Consider the following 9,610-nt stretch of genomic DNA (forward strand, 5'->3'; position numbering starts at 1 on the left):
CCCGCGGGGCCGGGGTGAGAACACTGGAGGTCGGGGGATCTGGACAGCAGCTTTAGTGCTTAGGTCCTTTCCCCCGTCTCCTTTAGAAACTATATTATTGGAGATAAGCACCTTTTTTTTTGACAAAGGAAAAGCCAATGTAAATATGGCCCTGGGGGTTAGCGTCTCTCACGCATCGCCCGGCCGCGGTGCCGCGGTGCGGGCTGAGGTGTGTTCCGCGGGGAGGCAGCCTCCCCGCCCTCCCCCACCTTGGGAACCAGGCCGGAGTCACCCACTGCGCAAGGGCGGCCTGGGGATGACCGCAGGAGGGGGTCTCGGCGGGCGCCAGGGAAGGCTGGCTGGAACGCGCCCGTTTTGGGGTTTCTTTGAAAGGCTGTAGGAGAAGCCTGGACAGGTTAGCTTAACGGACAGCCGGAGGTGGTGGAAGATGCGCCGCTGCGGGCTCTGCGGACTGCGGGTTGAGGGTTTGAAATAGCCTCCTACTGATCTCAATAGCGAGAAACTCCTGCCGTTTTAATCTCCTTAGGATCAGGAAACATGATAGGAGCTGTTGGCTGAGCCATGAAAGTTTAAATGAGCCTGTGAATTTTGACCATGACCTTACCCTTTGCGGTCAGTTAGCATCTGGGGGAAAGTGTAAGCTTGCTTTCCTTACGTTTGATTTCGATGTATGTCTGTGTGCCCTTTTCAGCATAATAGAAATGACAAAAAAAAAAGGTGCTGATTTTTTAAAAGAAAATTCTGAATTTAATGAAGCTGTTTAAAATGACTCAAAGCATTGCATTTTTCTTTTCTAAGTTGGGAAAAAGTTGAAAGAGTATCAGATTGACTGTGTTTGCATGGAGCGACTGTTTTTAAGAAGGCTGAGAAATGATTACTTGTATCAGCCGAATGCCTGGTCCATTGAAGTTCATTTTAACTTCCGGAGAACTTTTTTTTTTAAAGCAATTAGTAATGTAAGCTTTCTCAACAGCATGCATTACTGCACCAAGACTCTAAGTTTTAATACAGTAAATAAAATGAAATTTTTCCTATGTCTGCAACTTAGTGTTAGGTTTAATTCTGTTAGTAATTTTAAAATTCTTTATGTTAGTTCCTTTTTTAAAAAAATAATGTTAGTTCCATATTTATGGGTGCTTTTATCGCCTTCAGAGTTCTGATACTTTGTTTAGGAGAGTGCCTATGTCTGAGGGTTTAATCTAGTAAATTAGTGTCAACAATATGCTATTAAAACAGTGTGACCTCTGGGAATTAGTCTGAATTCCAGTTTACTTTAGAAAATCTTAAATTGTGCATGTTTTACTGTAATCACTTATGTTGCTACTTTATATTTATGAACTGCTACATTTGTTTTAGTTTTTTCTAATGGGAAACACTTTGAAACTACTTAAGGTTTATAAAAGTATGATTTGCAGATAGTACATTTTGTGTTATTTAATTATTTTTTGCTTTCAAGAAAAGTTAGCAATTCTGTTTAGTCATCCAGAGAGTCAAGTTTCCATAGCATGTAACGCAACCATGTTATTCATTCAGCAAATACGTATTAGGAACAAAAAAACACCAACCACTGTGCAAAGATTGCTAAAAATGCCACTCATATTTTTGTCCAAGTATTTTTGAGGGCATTGAGCTGACATAAAAAAAGTTTATTTCACAGTCTTCTTTTTCGAAATACCTATTTTCTTTGTTGTTTTTGAACAAAAAAAATGAAGTGTATATAAAAATGAAATCTAAGCATTTAGATGCCATGTGTTTCTGGTTGATTTTAGTTTAGGGAACAAAGTTTAACATTAGGTAAATACTTTTATATGACCTTGTGTGCGCCAAAGTCCATATTATAATATGAGAGTAAGTAGGTCAGCGTTATTAAGGAGCAAGCACAGTGTTGTATATGAATGGGATATTTGAGAAAGCACAGCTGAGGAGGAACAGATCATTCAAATCCAGAGTCTTTTCCTACATTTCTAATGTGATCAGAGTAACAGGAAAGGATTGCCAGCAAAAGAGCAATATGATGCTCTTAAAATTCATCTGGACTTGTCTTAAGGACAGTTAGAAATAACCAGACTTTTGGAACAGTAAAGGGGAACTGAATATGTATTTTATCATGCATGCATCTTCTCAGGAGTTGAGAACTTCTGCATACAATGGTAATATGCTAATTGGATCTGTGTACTACTTCTCTAATTCTGTTGACCTTGGGCATGTTGACTAGTTTTTGCATCAATGTTTGCATCTGTGAAGTAAGGTGATTGGACTGGATGATTTCCAAGTTTTTTTTCCCTAACTTCAAGATTCAACTATTTTTAGAGTCTACTAGGTTTAAAGCATTATATATTAGGATGCACAGACTAGGGGTAATAATAGTATTTAATACAAGAGTCATTGCTATTATAACCTTGCAACAGCATTCAGCAAATTTTCAAGGCCATGACTAGAGGGAAGGAAATTGGTAGTGACTGGGAGAGATGTGTGAATTAAGAGCTTATTGGATTGACTGTAGTTGGACTACATTGCAGTCTATTAAGTCAAAGTCTACTTGATTGAAATGTAAAAATTTGCAACCAAGGCAGGAATTTTCAAATCCATTGTGGTTATAATTCTCAATCAGAATAATACTGACTTTGTGTGGTTAATTTGATATGTTACTGCTTTCCAATTTAAAATACCCATCAGTAAATGGATCACTGCCAATTTTTAAGCATTTTAAGCAGAGAATATAATTGAATACATAGAGGAAAAGACAATTTAAGAAGGCAATTTTGCCTTATTATATTTGGAATTAAACTAAAAATGATCAGACAGTTAGCTTCTTAAAATTATATTTTAATAGTGTGTGGAGCATGAAGAATGATCTGAGCTAAGACTTGTTTTAAACATATTCGAAAAGATATTTATGCATAGTGAAATGTGAGCCTTTTAGATTATATTTAAAAACCTATTTAAATATCTAGAGGAAGACATTATCCGTATAGAAAAATTTTGAAGGATATAAAATTTGTTTAAAACAATGTAGTATTTAGAAGTAGCCATTATTAATATTAGAGTCTCTTGGCTGCAAGCCATAGAAACGCAAATGAATTTAGGCAAAAATTGAAAATATTCAGGAGTTTTGGAGGTCTATATGGGGAGGTGAGGGTTAGTAACCAAACCAGGAGAAGGACAGGAATGGTGCTGGGCTTCCAGAACCATGGGAACCAGTGCTTCTTGAGTGCTGCTGGGACTTTTCTGTCTTTTTTTTTTTTTTTAAAGAAATGGGAAGATAGAGAACATCAAGTTTTGTTGTTCCACTTGTTTATGTACTCATTAGTTGACTCTTGTATGTGCCTGCATGCCTGACTGGGGATCGAACCCATAACCTTGGCTTACTGCCCCAATGCTCTAACCAACTGAGCTACCCAGCTCAGTTTTTGGCTTAATTCTTTCTCATCGCTGACAGGGCAGGGAACTAATGGCTCCTGAATTACATTTTGTACTTTCTGCCCCACAAAGGGACTTTCTGTCTCTGGTTCCGTTATAAAAATCCCATGGAAGGATTTCGACTGGGTTGACTTCGGTCACTCTCGGCCACCCCCGGGAACTGAGCAGTGGTATAAAGGGGGCAGCTTCTGCCTGGTGGAGTTGGGGGAAGAACAGTTCCTCAAAGAAGGGAGAGGGCCTCACAGGCAGGGTGCCTGTCCTCATGAGAGAGCGGGGTTGTATATCTTGGTGCTGTGTGCCACATTCTGTGTGTTTTGGTGAATATGTGGTTTTCTGGGTAGAATATTCACAGCTTTCATTATATTCTCAATGAGTCTGGGACTTGAAATAGGTACATAACTGCATTGGAGAAATAGTGATGTCCTTTAGGTTTGTGGGCTTATATTTGAGCACTGGAAAAGGCAAAAGAAACCCAGATTTTAAAATGAAATATATGACTATGAAATACTAACGGAATAGAACACAGTAAGGCAATTAAAATAATAACTAGCTGGACATTAGATGAAACTCATGGAATAAATGGGACCCAACTAATCATTCACTCAAGAAGAATCTCACAGCCGAAACCGGTTTGGCTCAGCGGATAGAGCGTCGGCCTGCAGACTGAAAGGTCCCGGGTTCGATTCCGGTCAAGGGCATGTACCTGGGTTGCGGGCACATCCCCAGTGGGGGGCGTGCAGGAGGCAGCTGATCGATGTTTCTCTCTCATTGATGTTTCTAACTCTCTATCTCTCTCCCTTCCTCTCTGTGAAAAATCAGTAAAATATATATTTTAAAAAAAAAGAACAATCTCACACTATTTTCCTTCCCCTTGTGGAGGAGAGAAGAATGCTAGCAGACATACGCTAAGTCTATGGTCAGGGAAATCGTTTCAGAACCCCTAAAATATGGGGTAATGGCCTGAGAACAGAATACATTTCTTCTCAAATACCTCAGAGTGAACCGGACTATTTAAGAATGATGCACATGGCAGGACAATGATTTCTCTTTCTACCGCGGGATTGTCTGCTATGCCTTTCGAAAGATTTTTCAGCAAGAATTGTGATAAACAAAATCTACCTTAAGTTGATTAAAAAATGCAGTCAACCAGAGTAATTAGTTCTGGCAACATACCCTTTGAAATGTAAATTTTGGAACTGAAGGGAGTTGGTGTAGTTTGACAAAATGGTTTGTGGTCAGACAGATTAGCTTCACATCCTGCCCTTTGGGCGCTTTGAGCAGATAGATGATTTCTCCATTTGAGCCCCAGTGTACTCTTTCTGAAAATGGAGATGATGGTGGTTGCCTCACAGGATTATTTTGAGGGTCAAGTAAGATTATATATTTAAACCCTGGCACTGGCCCAGCCGCCGTAGCTCAGTGGTTGAGCGTTGACCTGTGAACTAGGAGATCACGGTTTGATTCTCTGTCATAACACATGTCCCAGTTGTGGGCTCGATCCCCAGTGTGGGGTGTGCAAGAGGCAGCCAATCAGTGATTCACTCTCATCATTGATGTTTCTGTCTCCTCCCTTTCTCTCTGAAATCAATAAAATAGAATAGAATAAAATAAAACCTGGCCTGTAATGAGCACATTTTGGGGATTTAGTAATTGACACCTAGAAATGATCAATTTCAGATGCATTTAGACTGGTAGCATATTAATAGGCACTAGACATATGTTTCTCAAAATATAATGTGTGTATTCATCTCTTGGGGACACTTAAGAAATGCAGATTCTGACTCATGTCTGGGGTAAGTCCTGTTCTTAGGTGATTTTTATCATGTTCTTAGGTGATACTGATGCTGCTGGTCCACGAGCTATACTTGAAGTAGCGAGACAAAAGAAATCATGTTGAAATAAGGAGAAATATTCCAGCTTCGTCCCCTGATTGCATGTGATGAATCCTTGGAACAAAGGTGTCCCATATTAGAGTTACAAAAGTTAAGAGAAGGAATTGTGTGTTGAAAAAGGATAAAAAAATATTGTTTTTGACTTAAGAAATGTTGAATTGCAGGTGATGCTGAGTGGATATTGTAGTGACAGTGCCCACCCGTGGGGTGTTGGAAGGTGGCATTGGAACTCAGGAGCAAGGGTGGGGTGGGGATGGAGGGTTGAGAATTGTCCAAGGGGGTGAATGGGTCTCTGAGGGAGAAGCTGGAGCCCTGGAATACTGGCTTTGAGGGAAGGAATGAGGAAGAAGAAACAGAACCCAAGAGAGAACTCAGCAAGAAGGCTGGCAAAATCAGATGCTCCAGAGATCACGGTGTTAGTTCATGGATGTACTTTTTGAGATAGTGGGTTAGTGTGTGTGTGTGTGTGTGTGTGTGTGTGTGTGTGTGTGTGGTAGGTGAAAGATGCTGTTTTATTTAGGAATACCTAGATATTTTCCTTGACTACATTTCTTCCTTTCCATTGTCACCTCTACCAATCCTAACCAGATTTATTTCCCTCTTTCTGTTAAAAATGCCTTCTAGCCTATTTCCCTGTTTCTCATCCACATTTCCATTTTGCCATGGACCCCTTCAACAGCCTGGTGAAGGCTATGGTCCCTTTCTTAAATAATGCTTTTGAATGAATAAATGAACATAGTACATAGGACATATACTATCAAGTTCACAGATCTCCTGAGCTCTATCCAGGGACCAGTTAAGAATAAGGAGGGGTGTTATGGGGTGGGAAATGGGGGAGAGCATGCAGTAACCGGGAAGGATACTACATAGTAGGAACGTAACACAGGCTGAATTAATTGCCTGCTGAGACCACAGTGCTAGTAAGTAGGTGGTGTGATTCAAACTTAAACCCTTAACCACTGAGCGGTGCTGCCTGGACATGCCTGTGAATTATTCATTTCTTTGAGATCTTTTCTTTCCTTAGTCTTAAAAACTTTGACCGACAGGGTACAGTGTTCCTCCCCGTCTCCACAAGAGATACATTTCAAGACCTTTGAGGATGCCTGAAGCCATGGATAGTACCAAGCCCCAAAAGTACCATTTAATTTATAAATCAGTCAGACTAAGAGATTAACAACAGTAACTAATAATAAAACAGAACAATGATAACAATATACTGTAATAAAAGTTACATGAATGCGGTCTTTCTCCCTCTGTCTCTGTCCCTCTCTCCGTGTCTCTGTCTCTTTCTCTCCTGACCTGATAACTGAGGTGGGTATGAAGTGACTAACTGGGGTACTGGATATGCTAGTCAAAGGGGTGATTCACATCCTGGGCGGGATCGAGCAGGAAGGTCTTTATTTCTGGGCCGCTCTTGGCCACAGGTAGTGAAACTGGGGAAAGCAGAGCCATGGCTCAGGAGTGGCTACTCTATTAGCTATTAATATGGAGGAAAACTATTTGAAAACACCTTTTCCTTTACAGAAAGTCATTGCTTATGTTCAGAGCATGTAGGAAGTGTGTGTGTGTGTGTGTGTGTGTGTGTGTGTGTGTGTGTGTAATATATTCATGAAGAGTGTTGTAGGGAGTTTTAAAACAGTAACTTACCTAAAGATAAGGCTTTACATTCAAAGTAAGTCTTTGTAGCCACACTGGCCAGGGCTACTTTTTAAAATTTTTTTTTAATAAAAGGAGATAATAATAGTACCTATTATAGAGGGTTGATATTGTGGATTAAATAAGTTAATACTTGTGAAATATCTAAAGAGTTGCTGGCATATGCTAAGTTCTTAGTAAATGTTAGCTGTCATTATTATTTAAAAATAGTTTAAATGATAAAACATGTTAAATTAATTGTTATCTTGAGCTGGTTCATATATGTGAAGTCACCGTTGCACTTGACATTTGTGTGCGTCTTTAAGTCATATATTATTCATTTTAGAATTACCTTTGTGCCCTTGCTTCAGTTTCTGCGTCTGTTTTGTTAAAACGTTCTTTCTTATATTTTTAATGATTCTACTAGTGATCAGGTTGTGTGAGGTGTTTAGATTCATTTAATTTAGTTCAGATTCCTTAGTTGCAAGTTATGTCAGCTATTGATTTGATAGTTTACCTTTTTTAAACATAAAAGACGCTGTGCAAGATGCTTGGGCTGGAAAATGAATCGATTATAGACCCTGCCCTCAAGTTGCTTATAAGTGCAGAGGAAATGGGTATATGTACAGGGCGGCACAAAAGCATGTTAACTGTTGTTCATATGAAAAATAATATAATAATAAAAAATAATACAAGAATAAATCCCGTGTTTTGTGTACTTACCACCCACCCTGTATAAACAACAGGAGTGATGAGGGTACTGGCTAGTCAGAGGATAAGCCTCACAAAGGAGACATTTGCGTAGGGGAGGAATGGAGATGAGGGCGCTGGGACAGCTGGTGGAAAGGCCAGTGCTGGCTGGTGTGTTTAGGGAACTGCAGGGAAGCCTGTGTGGCTGGAGCAGAGTGAGAAATGGGGCGAGGGGTGGGAGATGGAGGCCGGGACTGGGTTATGGTTACTTCTCCCAGGACTCTTGGAGAAGGGCTCAGGGAGTTGGCGTATAATCTTCCAGCTGAAGAAGGCAAAGAAAGGCATATGTGGCCAAGGGGTCCACGCCGGCGAAAGGCAGCAGGCTGAGTGGAAGATGTAGGCGGTCTGGTATGGCTATTCACTCAGCCTTACTCACAGAACCGTGGCATCCGCTGTTGCCTGGAGCCCGTTAGAAAGGCAGGGTGGTGGGCCCTGCACACAGTCTGGAGCAGGAAATTCATTTTAACAAGACAGGTAATTTGTAAACATTCTAGTTTTGAGAGGCACTGGCTAGGGTAAATCTTTGGTTTCAAACCCTGGGGTTTCTTGGAGGTGCCTAAGAGGCTGTGTGCAGAGGGCTGAGCTGATGGGAGAATTGATCCTCTACCTCAGCTTCATCCAGAGCAACTCCTTTTGCCCTCTCCAACTCCTCCTCCTCCTCCTCCTCCTCCTCCTCTTCTTCCTACCCCTTCTTCCTGCTTCCTTTTCTCACAGAATACATACTGTTTTATATCCAGGGGGAATATGTACAGGGGCAAAAAGTTTCTGCCACCAAGAAGAAAACCACAGAGATAAATTCTGGGAAATGTTAGAAGATGGTTGAGAAGGTATTTTTGAGGCCAGATTTCAAAGGGCCCATAACTGATGTTTGCCAGAGAAAAACGTAAAAACAGTTTTGACAAGGGCCCCTTTAAGATGTACCATAACTCTCAAGTGGTACTTAGCCCTGAAATTTTTACTATTCCCACTGGCATGTTCTGTGCTCTTTGAAACTATTTCTTACTCCCGCCTCCCCCGCCCCCCAAACTTGCATCTAGTGTTTCGTGTCTTCGCCCTCCCACAGCCGGTCATCTTTAGAAAACATTGACCAGAGAAGCCACCCACTTCCGTTCTTCCTATCACCCAGTCTGCTGACTTTAGCACAGCGGAGTTCCTCAGCCTGCAGACAGGCTGGAGGGCTCCACTGTGGTTTGGGAGCTTCTAGTCACACATGGCTATTTAAATCTCATTTAATTAAAATTAAACCTAAGATTCAGTCTCATATCAAGTGCTCAGCAGGGTAATGAGGGCGACGGGTGCTGTATCAGATGTGTGGATAGACTCTCCATCCTTACAGCACTCTGTTGGACGGCACTTGCTGCTTGGGGCCTCCCAGCTTGGAAACAAAACCAACAGCCACAGCAGCAAAAAACGTGCCTTTGATGTCACGTCTCTCACTGTAGCCTTGTCCGTTCTGTTTCTGTGTTCCTTTTTGCAGCAGACATTGAGAAGTCTTGTCCAAAGCTGTCGCCTCCTGTGTCTATAGCTGCTGTCCCCCTTCACCACCGGACACTATATCTGTGTCATCCGCCAACCTGGCTCTCATCCTCACCACGGCCAGGAAACTGCTCTTGTCGGTATCACCAGGTCCATTGGTGTTCATGTTTTTAAATCCAGGAGTGGTGCTGTATTTATTGTCTTCTCTTATTTTCCTTCTGCCTCATTAGCCATTCTGTCTTAGATGCCTATCAGGTTTTTCTCCTTCATACAATTCAAAATGCTGGAATGCCCCAGGATTCTGGCCAGGGTCTTCTTCTATCATGTATACGTTTTATCTGCCTGGTCTTATTCTTTTTTTTTCTTTTTAAATATATTTTATTGATTTTTCACAGAGAGGAAGGGAGAGAGACAGAGAGCCAGAAACATCGATGAGA

At 41.2% G+C, this 9,610-nt stretch overlaps 1 protein-coding gene across 1 annotated transcript in view; it reads left to right on the forward strand.

The window, feature by feature from the left end:
- Positions 1-9,610, forward strand: part of PIP4K2A (phosphatidylinositol-5-phosphate 4-kinase, type II, alpha) — a 164,789-nt gene that overhangs the window by 518 nt on the left and 154,661 nt on the right. The gene's annotated exons all lie outside the window — the stretch shown is intronic.

The sequence above is a fragment of the Myotis davidii genome, unplaced genomic scaffold, assembly GCF_000327345.1.
Source record: "Myotis davidii unplaced genomic scaffold, ASM32734v1 scaffold1176, whole genome shotgun sequence".
Classification (NCBI taxonomy): domain Eukaryota; kingdom Metazoa; phylum Chordata; class Mammalia; order Chiroptera; family Vespertilionidae; genus Myotis; species Myotis davidii.